The sequence below is a fragment of the Petaurus breviceps genome, unplaced genomic scaffold (genome assembly GCF_028583685.1).
Source record: "Petaurus breviceps papuanus isolate PSGF00001 unplaced genomic scaffold, PetGlider_PUasm1.0 99, whole genome shotgun sequence".
Classification (NCBI taxonomy): Eukaryota; Metazoa; Chordata; class Mammalia; order Diprotodontia; family Petauridae; genus Petaurus; species Petaurus breviceps.
Window position 1 is genome coordinate 12,797,163 of NW_027187465.1, and position 17,102 is coordinate 12,814,264.

Genomic DNA, 17,102 nt, shown 5'->3' on the forward strand with positions numbered 1-17,102 from the left:
TTCTTTCTGTAGTAGAGATTCTTAACCTGCAGTCCATGGACCTCCAAGGGATCCATGTGCAAATTTCTTTCTTTTTTTTTTGGAGGGTGGAAGGCAGGACAATTGGGGTTAAGTGACTTGCCCAAGGTCACATGGCTAGTAAAGTGTTAAGTGTCTAAGGCCAGATTTGAACTCAGGTCCTCCTGACTCCAGGGCACTCTATTCATTGTGCCACCTAGCCACCCCCATGTGCAAATTTCAAGGAAAGGGCATAAACTTGAATGGAAAAATGTTTACCTTTATCTTCACTCATGTTTAACTGAAATTTAGCTTTTCCTTCAATTATTTGCAAACATTACTCTGAGAAAATGTCCAAAGGCTTCACCAGATTGCCAACGGACTCTGTGGCATAAAAAGGGTTAAGCACCAACATCTGCTCTGCAGGTAGGGCCACAGACCTATCACTGAGCTCTAGATGTTTCGTAGTCCTTTTTTTTTTCTTCTTTGTCCCCCACTTTCCAGACCTCTAACCTCTTGACCCAGATGAGACTTCTCTTTTACAGCTCCCCATTCCTTTTCTTCCTTGATGATAATTTAATCTTTCAAGGAGAACTTCATTCTCCCTGATGACCTGAAGAGTAAAAAAAAATTCTTCCAAGTCATATTGGAAGGAGATCAATTTACCTTTTGGTATATGTACCAAGGTTTTGACAGCTGACTGCACTCTGGGATTTGTAATTCTGAGAGACAAACATTTCCTACTCAGCCTTGAGATCAATATGGGACTGCTGAAGTCTTTGAACCATAAGGTAAAATTGAGTTATGCTCTTCTGTAAATATACACATAGGGTCTGAGAGAGATTGAGTGGGAGGGAGAAGGGGGACTTCAAGAGATAAGCTGGAGGAAATTGTCAACATTTGGGCAACAGGTCAAAGGAGAGACAAAAAAAAAGGATGAAGCAGATAATTGAGGAGGGCCATTGGACCTAACAGACATCTTGGAGCAAAAGATTTGACCTGAAGCTACTGTGAGTAGCTGTAAAATAGACCTGCTTTCACCCCAACTTTTCCTCCCAGTGACTGTCTATTAACATGTTGCTGTTGTTCCGTTATTTCAGTCTTATCTGACTCTTCATGACCCCATTTGGGATTTTCTTGGTAAATATACTGAAGCAGTTTGCCATTTCCTCCTCATTTTATGGATGAGGAAATGGAGGCAAGCAGGATTAAGTGACTTACCCAGGGTCACACAGCTACAAAGTGTCTGAGGCTGGATTTGAACTCAGTTCTTCAGGACCTCAGGCCTGGCACTCAATCCACTGGGCCACCACTATAACCTACTCCATTAATTTCTTTTGATTTCTTTTTTTAATAGTATTTTATTTTTTCCCAATTACATGTAAAGACAATTTTTAACATTCAGTTTTTTTTTAAATTTTGAGTTCCAAATTTTTTCCCTCCCTCATATATTAATTTCTTTATCTCAATTTTTCCAGAATCTGAATTCTTTACTTCATAAAAATGCTAGGGATTATATAGAAATTAACCTAAATTGAAATTAATGCAGAGAGCCAAACTTCTGCGTAAAATTAGGAATTTCTCCAAGTACATGCTATGTGCTATTGTGAATATACCCTTAACTTTTCATTTAATATAAACTACATAAATCAGCAGAGGAAGAACCGTATGGACCTGGGGGGCCATCATACTACCCACAGGCTAAAAAAATCAGTTGATGGCTGGTAGTAGGTTGTAGTCAACTACATCCCCAGAGACAAAAGGCATAAGAAAGAGAGGGAAATTATGAGTATAGGCATCCTCCATAGCAATGCCCACCACCACCAGTGTGACTCCTATATAGTTGTTACATGAGACTGGAAAAAAAAACACGCCCATAGTACACTTTCTGTAGGCAGAATGTTACTCTCAAGGTCACATGGAAATTTGTGTTGTTTGAGGCAGACTTTAAAAGTCTTTTGCTTCTCACTTAACCATGGTGATACATTACCTGATTGTGAGATATGGAATCCAATGAGAAAATAGACTTTTATTCACCTTGTTTCACCTCTCAGAGGCTTTCCAGACTTCCTTGTATTCCCCTGGATCTTAGGCTCAGGTCAGCTTCTTCTGGATGGTCCACACCTTGACTATGTCTTTCCTAAAATGTGATATGATACTCAGAATGGAACCCAGTATATTCTCCACATGTGCTCAGGGAAGACGACAATAGAGCTATCACTTCTCACGTCCTCTCTTAATGTGACATACTCTGATTAGTTCTTTGGACTCTCAAACTGTCCTGTTGACTGATACTGAGCAGATGGTCAGCTAGAACCCCCATACTATTTCATCTGGCCACTTGTTCAGCAGAACTTTTGGATGCAAGTGTAGACATTTATATTTGATTTGATCCAATATTCTAGAAAAAAAAATGCTGTGCCTACGTTGGTTATTAGGGAAAGGATACTCTGTCTTAGGAGTACTATGTGAAGGCTCAAGTTAAGAAATGTTGGGTTCTTGCTTTCTTTTACACCATCTCACTCACTCATTATTCCATTAACAAATATTGATTCAATCCCTGGCTTAAGTTCCAGTACCAGCCTTGACGCTAACTAATTATGTGGCATTGATAAAGTCACTCTTTTCTCTATGGCTCAGTTTCCTTTTCTGTTGTATTGATTGGTGTGTGTCCAAACAAATTATGTTACATGAATGTAAAGGACTGTTACTGTGTAATGGAAAATGTTTAATATGAAGTATTCAGAGAAGCTTGGTATGGTGTATTACTGCTGGAGATGAAATAACAGAATCAGGACAAAAGCTGTACAGCTACTCCACAGTGTCAAATGAAAGGTCATTTGAAGGAAGGCAAACTGAGTAAAATAGACAACGGTCCTAGTGAGAAATCAACGAAGCATCAATTAATTGAAAAATATTTATTAAGCACCTACTATGTGCTAGGCACTTTACTAAGCACTTTACAAATATCTCATTTAATCCTCATAACAGCCCTGGAACACTGGTGCTATTATTATCCCTATTTTATGGTTGAGGAAACCGAGGCAGATAGGTGATAAAGTGACTTGCCTAGGGTCATGCAGCTAGGAAACTTCTGAGGGTGGATTTGAACTTGGGTCTTCCTGACTCTAGGCCATCGTGCACTATGGCTCCATCTTGCTGCCTCTGATGGTGAGTGTACAAAAACAAAAAGGAAATGGTCCCTGCCCTCAAGGAGAAGAAAACATTTGGCCAAGAGACAGAGGACTATGAGGGAACAATGTTGTATACATTTGCAGATGTACTCACTGACTCAGTTGTTTTTGTTTAACTGACTTTTCCTTGCTAGGCCATGTGATATAGTGAATCAAGCACTGGAAAGAGAGGTTGGATAGACCTGGGTTCGAATCCTCTCTCAGACATTATTAACTCCATGTCACTTGGCCCACTCAGCCCCTATAAAATGGGGAGAGTAAAAGCATCTACATCACTGAGGCCTTGAGAGAATCCAGTAACAGAATATTTGAAAAGTGCTTGTCAATCTTAAAGAACAATGCCATAGAGAACAATTTTAAGGCTATCTTCCCTTTACTTGCATGTATCTTGTATGTTATAATTACTATACATTGTCTTCCCCATTAATATGTAAACTCCTTGAGGACAGGGACTATCTTTTGCCTTTATTTGGATCTCCATTCCTCAGCTTAGTGTTTAACACATAGTAGGTGCTTAATAAATGCTCATCAACTCTTTTATAGTCCCAGTGTTCAGCACAGTTCCTGGCACATAGTAGGCACTTAATAAATGCTTATTGATTGATTGTTAAAAGGAAGGGGTCAATTTTTTGATAATGGGGAAAACAGGAAATATCCAGAACTGATAGTGATATGAAAATAAACTAATTGATAGCTATCCAGGAACACAGATAATGAAATGTTCCTTTTTCTTTTCAGCAGAGAAGAGGGAACCTGCTAGAATAGAGTACTGCATACGCTTTTTGACGTGGTCACTTATTTAGTTATTTGTCTTAACAAAGACAAGTTAAAGCTTCTGGGCAGCTAGGTGGTGTAGGAGATGGGGCACAGGGCCTGGAGTCAGAAAGACCTGAGTTCAAATCCTGCCTCAGATGCATACTGGCTGTGTGTCCTCAGGCAAGTCACTGCCTCAGCTTCCTCCCCTGTAAAAGGGTAATAATAATGGCACCTGGGTAGTTCCCAGGGTTGTGTGAATCAAATGAGACAATACTTGTAAAGCATCGTAAACATGCTAAGTGCTATATAAATGTTAGCTATAATTGTTATTAAAAACAAGAGTTCAAGTGTGTGGTGTATGCAGGAAGAGGAGGGGACACTATCAGAACTATCTTGGAAATAAAAGCAAAGGCAGTCGCCAAAACACATTCTCCACAAAATAAAACGGAAAGAGTGAATCCGCTGTTTTCTAGGACCCTTGCCCATTCTAAGTGGCCTCATTCTGTGATTCGAAAGCGTGGACCCCAGGAGAAGGGAAGGGATGACAGAGGGGACGGTTACATCAAACGTCTTCAGCTGGGCTGGGGCAGAGGGCTCGTTCCAGGGAGGCTGGGGCGAGAGAGCGGCAGAGACTTCGTGGGGAGCGCCTTCACTGTCTCGCTGCGGAAAGTGAGACCCGAATGATTCCGCCGGAGATTAGAACACACTGAGAATGTGCATCCTCCCTCATCCCCATGACTCAGCTTGGTGCGTTAAGATCTGAGCGCTAGACAAAGCAGAAGAAAAATCTTTGCCCACCAGGTGAACGCTGACTGCACACAATCTGTTCTCAGCTCCCTGACAAGCTGTGTCATAATATTGATAGAATGATTAAGCTTCCTCCTGAACAGACTTCAGGCCCTAAATAATGCTCATATTAAGGACTCCTGGAACAAACCCGGGAACTCCACACGCCCCAGAATTTCATTAGCGCCATTAACAGAGGCTCCAAGAATAGAAGGGCTGGCCTCACTCGGAGGGATCAATCAGTCAATCAACAAGCATTGATAACTCGCCTACTATGGGTCAGGCGCTGCAAGCACAAAAATAAAAAAGAAACAGTTCCTGTCCTCAAGGTACATACATTCTATAGAGGGGGACAACAAGCACATAGGAACGGCTTTGAGTACAACTCACTCTCCCAGAGTAAGGCAAATCATGTCTTTCCCTTAAAAGTGTAACTCGGGAAGAACTGAGTTCAAATCCTGTCTGAGACACTTACTAGCTGTGTGACCCCAAGTGACAACCTTTTTGCCTGAGTTTCCTCATTTGTAAAATGGGAATAATAATAGCATTTAACTCCCGAGGTTGTTGTGAGAATCAAAGATATAATAATTGTAAAGCACTTAGCATATAGTAGGTGCTGTGTAAATGTTAATTCGCTGTGTGTGTATGTTTATATACATATATACTTATATATACACACATATCTCATATATACACATATATCTCACATTTTAAAACATTTCTTAAGGCAAAGTTACTGTAGGCATACTCCTATTCCCATTTTACATATGTGGAAGCTGAGGTTCAGATGATGAAATAATTTCCCAATAATAATGAGTCAAATGTCAGAGCTGGGATCCCATACCTCAACTTTCTCCTGCTTTAGATTCTTTTTATGGGGCCATATTGAATCCCTCTTGTATGTATGTATGAATGTATGCATGTATGTATGTATGTATAGATGTATGTATGCATGTATGTATGGAGGGATGGATAAATGAATCAGTGTTCCACTCACCTTGCTAGGGTCATAGATTTAGAGCTGGGAGAGAATTTAGAGCCAATCTAATCTAATCTAATCCCTTTTGTTCACAGTGGAGGAAACTGAGACCCAGTCATAGTAAGAGGCTTGCCCAAGGAGATGCCCTGATACCCTTAGTGTATTGAGTACTTCTGAGGGAGAGGAACCGCACAGGAGCTAAGTATCAGGGTCAGAATTTGAATCTGGGTTCTCTAATTTGAAATTTAAGGAAAAATCATAGCGCCATAGATTTAAAGCTGGAAGGGATTGTAAAAGAATCCAGGTCAACCCGTCATTTTTCAGATGAGGAAACCAAGGCAAAGAAAGTTTAAATAGCTTTCCCCAGAGTCACAGGATTTGAACTCAGGTCTTCTTGATGCTAAGTCCGGAATTTGGAGAACAGTTCTGGACTGGAGCTAGTCATTCAAAACCAGACAATCCCCAGGAAAATAATAATAATAATAATAATAATAATAATAATAATAATAATAACAAGGCACTATGTGCCAAGCATTGCTCTAAGCTCTTTCGATAATAATTATCTCATTTGATCCTCCCAACAACCCTGGGAGGGAGGGGCTATTGTTGCCCCCATTTTACAGATGAGGAAATTGAGGTAAAAGGGTTAAGTGACTTACCCAGGGTCAGGCTAGATTTGAACTCAGGTCTTCCTGACTCCAGGTTCGATGTGTTATCTACTCTACCACCTAGCTGTATAGGAGAAGAGAAGAAACAGGTTAATTTTGAGGTTCCACAAGGATTCCAGTCAGTTAAGAGATGTTTTTCGTATCTTTGGAGTTGGGAGAGAAAGGAAGAGGCAGAGCTGAAGGCTGATCACTATTCAGAGAGAATCAGTCTGGGGTCAAGCCCCAGGAAATGGGTACGTGTGGAAAGGCATTACTCGGCAAAGGCTTTATTTGCTGACAGACTTCTCACTCAGAAATCAGAGCTCAGCCTTCATGCCCCCTCTTCTCCCATCTGTTAGGAGACCATCGTTTTCCTCTGCCAAAGGCCATATCTTCTGGTAGTCAGTGGAGTTCTACGTCCTCAGTCAACCGAGGCAGACCCAGTGTCCTGCTACTGACCAGACTTGGGACAGAGTTCTCCTTGGGGAATCCAGCTCGGAGAGAAGGCTAGGGCTGGAGTCTCCTCCAGGCCTCTCCTTACATGGCCATTGGCTAGAGCATGAGCTTTGCCACACACACACTCACACACACACATTGACCACATATGTATGCTCACACATATACATATCACTCACATACACACAGTCACATACATACATACTCACATACAACATATGTTCTCTCTTTCACACACACTCACATACACGCACACGCTCACACACACTTACACACATTGCCCACATACATATGCTCACATACATATACATATCATTCACATACACACAGTCACATACATACACACTCACACACAACATACGTTCTCTCTCTTTCACACACACACACACACACACACACACACACAATGTTTGGGTGACAAAGGCTTTTAGTTTTAATAAACCACGGGTGCAGATGAAGCTGCTGGGACCTGTGTTTGGGTTTCTACTGGCCTTTCCAGGAGGCCTTGCCAAATCAATAAATACTTACTGCCTATTTTATTTCTCTTTCAATTGAAGAAGGGCTTGTTTCCTTCCCTCTCCCTCCCTGCCCCCCTGGCATTAGATTCATCCCAGTGGGGAAGCTGGGAGTGCTCACAGCGGTAGATGCCACTGTAGCGAAATCATCTTTGGCTTGTTGGCAGAGACAGAGACAGTGCCATTGTAGACACAATAGGTGGTGGGAATATGGTGTGGGAATCAGGGAAAAATGGAGAAAAATGCCTCTCCCACTAGCCCAGGTCACTTCCTAAAAAGCTACCATTACGGTCACTCCTAAAGAGAGTTCTTGTTAAAATATATGCATGGAAGTTAAAACTAATATGGTAATACGGTATATAGAGCATGGGTATCGTGATTTATTGCACATTCCCAGAATGGGACAACCAACCAAGGTGGAAATTGGGAGGGGGCAATCACACAATTTCTTTCCTAAAACTCTGAGGTTTAGAGATTGACTGTATTCTGGTTGGAGGTGACTTGGGTCTAGGGAAAATAAAACAACTAAGTTTACCACCACCCTGTCGTCTTCAAACGGTCTGGAGTCAGGAGGACCTGAGTTCAAATTCAGTCTCAGGAACTTAATAGCTGTGTGGCCCTGGGGAAATCATTGTACCCTGTTTGCCTCAGTTTCCCCATCTGTCAAATGAGCTGAAGAAGGAAATGGAAAACCACTCTAGTATTTCTGCTCCTGAATGAGGTTACAAAAAATGGGATGACTGAAACAATTGAAAGACAACTTTGGAAGGGGTCTGTGAAGAGGGACAATGTCCATAGCAGGGTTGAACAGCATTCATCTTCTGTCTTCCCTTAGCACTAGCTGGCTTTCTATTGTTTTCCCTGTGAGACTGTATACTCCCTGTGGGTAGGACTATGTCATACAAATTTGAGTGCCCAATTACTCTGAACTTTGGTGCCCTGTCATTCACAGAGGAGACAACAAAAGCAAAGAGACAAAAATGGGAAGCGATTGAAGTTTTGAACCCACAGAACTTCAACAGAGGGAGAGACGGAGGAGGGCCCAGAGAATCTTGCTCCACATGTGGTCTGCTCTTGTCTACACTTCACGGTTGCACTGGAGATAAAGGAGAGGGAAGAAGTCATTAAAACACTACAACCCAGCCAGTTATCATGAAGTGAGTACATCAATAAGCATGTATTAAGAGCCTACTATGTGCCAGGAGTTGGGCTAAGTGCTGAAGATACAAAAAGCAAAAAAATCCCTGTCTTTGAGCTCACAATCAAATGGGGAAACAATGTGTAGACAGATATGTACAAACAAGCTACCATCTTGATAAATAGGGAGTAGTCATTAGAGGGAAGGCACTAGAATTAAGAGTGCTCGGCAGAAGCATCGATAGAAGTGTTGGAAGCTTCTGCCTAAGAGGCTACATGGGGAGGCCTGCTGCATCTCCTTCCTCCATTCCCAATTTGATGGTAGCCCTCCTGTAGACTGTGAATGGGTATCGTGCTTTATTGCACATTCCCAGAACGGGACAACCAACCAAGGTGGAAATTGAGAGGGGGCAATCACACAATTTCTTTCCTAAAACTCTGAGGTTTAGAGACTGACTGTATTCTGGTTGGAGGTGACTCGGGTCTAGGGAAAATAAAACAACTAAGTTTACCACCACCCTGTCGTCTTCAAACATATTTCTGATTTTCCTCTTTTCCCTTGATTTTCTGCTTATGAACAAAAATGTTGCTGAAATGTATGTCCAGGGTCTTCTGCTTGGAGACAATTACAGCCAAGTCACATGACCAGAGTTTGGCAAAATAGAACCGATTCGGGGAGGAGGGATTTGGGTTTCCCAGTGGGAGGAAGATCTGGACTTATTTAGACTGCTTAAATTCATACTTAGTGTACCCTTTAGGCTAACGATGCAAGCATGAATATCTGATAAGGGGTGGAGCTGGTCAGTCGGAAAGCATTCATTAAATGCTTACATATGCCAGACATTGGGCCAAATGCTAGAAATACAGGTATACTTCAGAGATATTGTGGGTTCGGTTCCAGACCACCACAATAAAGTAAATATAGCAATAAAGAGAGTCACAAAAATTTTTTTGTTTCCCAGAGCATTTAAAAGTTATGTTTGTACTATAATCTATCAAGTGTGCAATATTATGTCTAAAAAAAACCCCAATGAACATAACTTAATTTAAAAACATATTTTATTGCTAAAAAATGCTAACCAGCATCTGAGTCTTTCAGTGAGTCGTAATCTTTTTGCTAGGGGAGGGTCTTGCCTCAATGCCTACGGCTGCTGGCTGCTCAGGGTGGTGGTAGCTGAAGGCTGGGGTGGTTGTGGCCATTTCTTAAAATAAGACAACAATGATTTTTGCCTCATCAACTCTTCCTTTCTCTTGAATACTTAGAAGCCATTGTAGGGTTATTAACTGGCCTGATTTCAATGTTGTTGTGTCTCAGGGAATAGAGAGGCTGGAAGAGAGGGAGGACAGAAGGGTGGATCAGTCAGAACACACACATTTATTGATTAAATTCTCCATCTTAGATGGGCTTGGTTGGTGGCCTCAAAATAATTACAATAGTAGCATCAAAAATCACTGATCACAATTCACCATAACAAACATAATAATCATGAATGAGTTTTAAATCATGTGAGAATTTCCAAAATGTGACTCAGAGACAGGACGTGAGACAAGTTGTGGGAAAAATGGTTCTGGTAGAATTGCCGGACTTGGCTACCGTGACTCTTCAATTTGTGAAAAACACAACATTGGCAAAGTGCAATAAATTGAAACACAATAAAGCAAGGTATGCCTGTATAAAGAAAGGTGACAACCAGCTTCTACCCTGAAGGAGCTCACATTCTAATGGGGAGACAATGTACAAATAATTGTGTGTATATAGGGAATGAACAGTAAAAATGGAAGGTGACCTTGGGAAAAGGTGGTTAGAAAGGCCTCCTTGAAAAGATGAGATTTGAAATGAGTTCTAAGGGAAGTTAGGAAAATAAAAAGTGGGAAAGAAGGAGGAAAGGCACCCCAGGGATGGGAGACAGCCAGGACAAAGGTATGGAACTGGGAGATGGAGTGTTATGCATGAAGTGTTGTGTATGTAAGAAGGCTGTTATAGCTGGGTAAAGAATAGAGAATGAAATATAAGATAATAGAAAATGAAGACTGGAAAAGTATGAAGGACCCAGGTTGTGAAGAGCTTTAAAAGACAAGACAACAATAAACTGAATGGGAGTTAGCAGTGTAACACAGCAGCTGAGTCTGCTAATAAATCATAGGCTTCATCAATTGAGGTCTAGTGCCTAGGATTAGGGAGAATCGTCTCCCTAACCATCTCCACTGGTATTACAGTACTTTGCCCTATCTCTGGATGAGTAGAGGCTGACTCTGTTAATTGCTGCACACACTTTTTAAAGAGTACATTAAGAAGGTAGAAAAGTTAGAAAAGTCGAGTCTCCAACCAAGACAGTGAAAAGCCTGGATTCCACATTATATGAAGGACAACTGGAAAGGCTAAGGATGTTTAGTTTGGAGAAAAGAAAATTTGTTGAGAGAGGGGCATCATAATTACCTTTAAGCATTTAAAAGGAGGAAGCATCAGGCTTTCTCTTTTTGGACCCAGAAGACAGAGCTAGGAGCAAGGGGTGTAAGTTCCAAAGAGACAAATTTAACCTTAATATTGGGAAAAGCTTCCTGATGAGGATAGCTGTCCCTCAGTGGAGTGGGCTGCTATAGGAGTTGGGGGGTTTGTTCTCCATCTCCTTGTTGGGTATATAGCAGACTAGACTTCTTTGGGTACAGATTGGACTAAATGGCCTTTGAGATTTCTTCCAATCCTTCCATTTTGTGATTTTGAAGGCAGAAGAGATTTTCAAAGCTTTGCTGCATTCTCCCCAGTAAAGCTGAGGCTCCCCAAGATTATAAGGGAGATAATAAGTATTTCCACAATCAATTAGAATTTCTGAATTGCCAACCATGTGCCAGGCACTGTGTTAAATGCTGGGGATGCAAAGAAAGGCAAATGGTAGTCCTTGCTCTCAGAGAGCTCACAGTCTAATGGGGGAGACAATACGGACAAAGAAGATATATTTACACATTCAATTAGACATAATCAACAAAGAGAAGGCACTAGAACTAAGGGGATCAGAAAAGCCTTCTTGAAAAAGTTGAGATTTTATGTGTGACTTGAAGGAAGTCAGGAGGTGGAGATGAAGGAAGGAAAGTTCCAGGCATGAGGAACAGCCAGTGAAAATACTTGGAGTCTGGAGATGATGGGTTGGATGTGAGGAGCAGCAAGGCAGCCAGTGTCACTGAATAGCAGAGTACAGGGTGGGGATGAGAGGTGGGAAGGGAGGTTAAGGGATAAGAAAACTGGAAAGGGAAGTTTATGGAGTGCTTTATAAGTCACCCTGATTTGGACAGCCCTGGGAGACAGGCTCATCCTCTCAGCCGTCACTAGGTGGCAGCATCGCTGAGAATTCCTTCTGCTGAGTTTAGGGACTTGACATCTCAAAACCTTCTCTGGACTGGTCCATGTTGGCATGGGTTGGTCACATTAAATCTCCACTAATCAGTACATGGGGTCACACCTTAAATCCCAACTGTTTAAACAGGAATCTTCAGCAAGGGAAACTTCAGTTTGCCCCACAGAGAGGGACAGAGAGAAGGGTGCATCACCAACCTCTGGGCACCAATGTCCTATCAGTGCTCTTATTTGGCTTTTTCATCATTGCCTAGTACCTGAAAGGGACCTCCTCTAAGGCATTCTACCAGTTTTTGCTTTGGGTTTTTGGAGGGGGGTCTCCAACCACATTTTATTCCTACCTCATTGATTATTGCCCTATCTACCAATGAAGCATTTATTAAGTAAAGTGTCTGGCATAGTACGAGGTGCTGAGAATACACATAAAAATGTATCTATCTACCATCATTTTTAGAGGGGCAGGGTGGTATAATGTATTGAGGGTTGATTGCAGTCAACAAGTGTGGTGCTTGGGAAAGACTGATAAATCTGGAACCCAGAGTTCTGGGTTCATATCTCAGCTATGCCATATGCTAACTGTGTGACCTTTGGTAAGTCAATCCACATCTTTGGTATCTCAGTTTCCTTATCTGTAAAATGAAGGATTTGAACTAAATAGCTTCTAAGATTTACTATGGAAAGAGCATTGGGCATAGAAACTTCCAGGACCTCTTCCAAACATGGTGCTCCCACTCTGGCCATGATTCCCATCTCTGTACTTCCCCTCTCTTTCTTGACTTGGACTCTGCTGCTGGAAGGCAGGACTCTGACAGGCAAGCTTTGCCCTGCACCAGCCTTCCATGTCACTACCCCCATCATCTCTATGCCCCAACACCTTCCTCTTTACATGTTGTCTTCCCTCATTGAATGTAAACTCCTTGAGGATGGGGACTGTGTCACTTGTTTTTATGTGTATTCTCAGCACTTTGTACTGTGCCAGACACTTTACTTAACAAATGTTTTATTTATTTATCTAAAGACCTGAGTTAAAATACTAGCTCTGCTATTTACCCCCTGTGTGAGCTCAGACAAGTTACTTTATTTCTCTAGGCCTCAGTTTCCCCATCTGTAAAATGAGGGGTTTGGACTATAGGGCTTCTAAGGTCTACTGTGTAAAGAACACTGGATCCAGATACTAATGACTTGAGTTCAAACCCCAACTCTCTGCCACTTACTGCCCAAGTGACTTTGACCAAGCCATTTCTTTTCTCTAAGGCCTCAGTTTCCTCAGTTGCAAAAATTAAGAGGGTTGTATTAGGTGATCTCTGATATCCCTAACAGTTTTAAATCAATGTTCCTGCCACCTTGGTTCTAAATCCCACCTGTTATTCAGTTATGGCTAATTTTCCATAACATCCTTTGGGGTTTTCTTGGCAAAGATACTGGAGTGGTTTGCCATTTCCTTCTCCAGACCATGTTACAGATAAGGAAACTGAGACAAACAGGGTCAAGTGACTTGTCCAGGGCCACACAGCTAGTGTCTAAGGCTGGATGTGAACTTAGGAAGATGAGTTCTCTTGACTCTAGACATGGCACTATGGTGCCATCTAGAATCCCAGCTACAACTTACCACTCAGCATCCCCACTGAGGACACAGAGGTACAAGATAAGGAAGGCAGTGTTAGGGAACCTGAGGAAAGCTGACTTTGGGGGTGGCAGGGGAGGGCAAGGGAGGATGGTAGTTTATGATGTAAAAAGGGTTGGGAGAGAGGTAGATTCAGTGGTTCTTAGCAGTTCGTCTGAGACCCAGGGAAGTTAAGTTCAAGGTCATGCTTGGGATCATAGGTCTAGAACTGGAAGACACCACCACAGAGACCAGTTTGTCCAGTCTTCTTTTTGCAAATGAGGAAACTGAGACCCCCAGAAAGTTAAAGTGTTTTGCCTAAAGCCACACAGGTGGTAAGTGGGCAGAGGCAGGATTTGACCTCAGAACTCAGGTCTTCTGATTCCATAGGTAGCATTCTCCCTATTCATTGGCCCATGCTGCCTCCATATTATATGTGTACAATGTGTCTATCTAACAGAAATGCTTAGTACTTCAAGACTTCAGGGATCCTAGATTTCATGGGTGTGGGTGCTTCCTTTACCAACGTAGCTCCCAAGACTTCTGTGCCTTAGGATACATTCTTGGGGGATTTCTGTGGCTGGAAAACCCTTCACGTGACTGCCAACATGGTGCCACACTTAGCTAGGCTGGTCCTCTGATGACAGATGGGTATTCAGACACAAGGCTAATTCTCAAAGTCTTTCCAGGCTGGCTAGACATTGTGGAGCCTGTGCACGGCTGGAAGAGCCTGGAAGAACCAGAGTCATGATAGTCATGGGAGGAGAACTTGGAGGAGGAGAGACCTTGAAGCTCTGTAGAAAAGTGGGTGATTACTGTTAAAAAACAAAACAAAACAAAACCTCAGGGAGAGGGAGGGTTAACCAGCTTTTAACTAGCTATTTCCTTCTCCAGACCATTTTATAGATGAGGAAACTGAGTCACAGTTCCTGTCCTCACTTTGATTTTTTTTGTACCCAGAACAGAGAGGCTTGGAAGCCTCTGTGGTCAGAATGTCAGCCTGGGCATTAAGACCTGCCTTTAACACACTTGGGCTCTGTGACTGTCCTGGGCGATCACAGCCTCTCAGTGATCCAAGAAACTCTCCTACACTGTAAGGTGCAGATAAGGTCTGACATGCATTGGTGGATGGACTTCCCTCATCCAGAAATTCCCTTTATCAATGGAAACAAGTGTGGTCCCTATCCATTGTCCCACATGCTCAGAACCTGACACCTCATAGATGTCTAATAAGCACTAGTTTGTTAATTGGTTTAGAACTGGAAGGGACCTTGACTATCATCCAGTCTGATTCTTGAATTTTACAGTTGAGAAAACTGGGTCTTTGAGGGAGGGATTTGTCCAGTGTTGCAGAGGCAAGGAAGTGGCATGTTGCTAATTCAAGCCTTGATTGACACCACCTCCCTCTGATTGGGGCATAGTAGGTGTTTAATAAATATTTATCAGATTGGAAATGTTTTCTGGATTAGAGAAAAAAGAAGACTATGTCATTTGGTGAGAGTGAGAGATAGCTGATGGGCAGCCTGCAGGCTCCATTGGTATCTTATTAATATAAGGACAGAAAGGAAATCTGCAATTATTAAGTACCTATTATGTGCCACAACCTGGGCAAAGAGCTTTATAATTATCTTATATCCTCACAAAAGTTCTGGGAGGTAAGTGCTATTATACCTATTTTATGGATAAGGAAACTGAGGCAGACGTTAAGTGACTTGCCCAGGGTCACAGAGTTAGTAATTGCCTGAGGCCAGATTTGAATAAATAACAATAAATAATGAATGAATAATAGTAAATGTCCGAGGCAGAACTTGGATCCAGACCTTCCTGACTCCAGGCTAAGCATTCTGCTTCACTTGGATATAAAAGGAAAGGAGAGGAGTGGACTGATCAAGACAACTCAGGAAAGGCTCCCAGCATGTTGGATGGACACCTTGTGGTGAACTTATGAGAAAACATGGATGAAAGCCAACCAGGATGAGAAGGCATGGGTGGATGGTGCTTAGTGATATTGCTGTTTAGTTATGTCCAATTCTTTGTGATCTCGTTGGGGGAGAGGCTGGAGTGATTTCTTTCTCCAGCTCATTTAACAGGTGAGGAAATGGAGGCAAACAGGGTGAAGTGACTTGCCCAAGGTCACACAGTTAGTAAGTGTCTGAGACCCGATTTGAACTCATGAAGATGAGTCTTCCTGATTCCAGGCTCTATCGACTGTGCCACCAAGCTGGATAGGACAACCAAACTGAAAAGATCGCAGAGATATTGGAGAACTGAAATAAGCAAAATATTCCTTTGGTGGAATGGGCTTCCTGGGGATGTCCCCTTCCCTGGAGGTCTTCCTCCAGAAAAAGATAAGTGACTACTTTTTGAGCATAGGGTAGATGGGTTCTTATTCAGATAAAGGTTGGACAAGTTCACCTCTGAGGTTCCTTCCTACTGAGATTCCTTAATTCTCTGTAGAGATAAGCCCCAGCCCTCTGGTTCTGAGAATATGACCAGCTAATACAGCTACATCACAGTCCATCCATCCATCCGTCCATCCATCCATGAGCAAACATTTATTAAATGTCTACTATGTGCCGACAGTGTGAGAGACACTGAGGATACAAATACAAAAATTAGATATTACTATTCTCAGGGAGCTTATACTCTAACAAGGCCAGCCATTATGGGAAGCATCGGGATGGCGTTGCACTGAAGGCCAATGGTCCCAGGCCATCACACTTAGGTGAAAAAATAACTTGAGATTCCATCTCCCACCCAGGAGGGTGGAAAAGTTGACAAAAATGAAAAATGACAAATGCTGGAAAGGCTGTATAGAAACAGGCATATTAATGCACATTTGGTGAAGCTATAAATCGGTCTGGTCATTCTGGAAAGCAATTTGGAACTGTACCCCAAAAGCTATTAAACTGTGCCTGCCCTTTGACCTTGCATGACTAGGTCTATACTCCAAAGAAATAAAACAACAACAACAAAAAGGAAGATGAAAAGGACCTATATGGACAAAATATTTTCATCAGCTCTTTTTGTAGCGGGAAAGAACTGGGGGCACTCGTAAATTGGGAAATGGCTAAACAAATTATGGCCTATGAATATAATGGAATATCATAGTGCTGTAAGATGATGAAGGGGATGGTTTCAGGTCTGGAAAGACCTGCATGAACTAATGTAGACTGAACTGAGTAGAACCAGGGGAGTAATTTATAGAATAATGACAGTGGAAAGACTAGGAGCTTTGAAAGACGTGGGGCCTCTCCTCTACACAATGACCATTTCTGATGCAAGAAAACTGATGATGAAGCATGCTCTCCAACACCTGACAGAATGAGCCTGCTAGATGCAGAATGAGACCCATTTTTGGATAAGGCCAAGTGTGGACCTTGGCTGAGCATTCTCTCTGCTTCTCTCTCTTTTTATCTCTGTCTCTCCATCTGTCTCTCTGTCTCTCTTTCTGTCTGTCTGTCTGTCTCTGCCTCTCTCTCCCACCCAAGGAGGGGGGAGTGGTGGATGGGGAAATCCGGGGAAGAGAAAATAAATACTTACTAATTTTAAAAATACAATAAATAAAGCAAACAAATAACAACAATCTCTCATTGTCCCACCCACCACCCCTGACATCTTGAAGCAGATGGATTGAGCTAAAAGGGAGAAAAGAGCTGCCCTTCCTCCAGTGGGGGCTATAA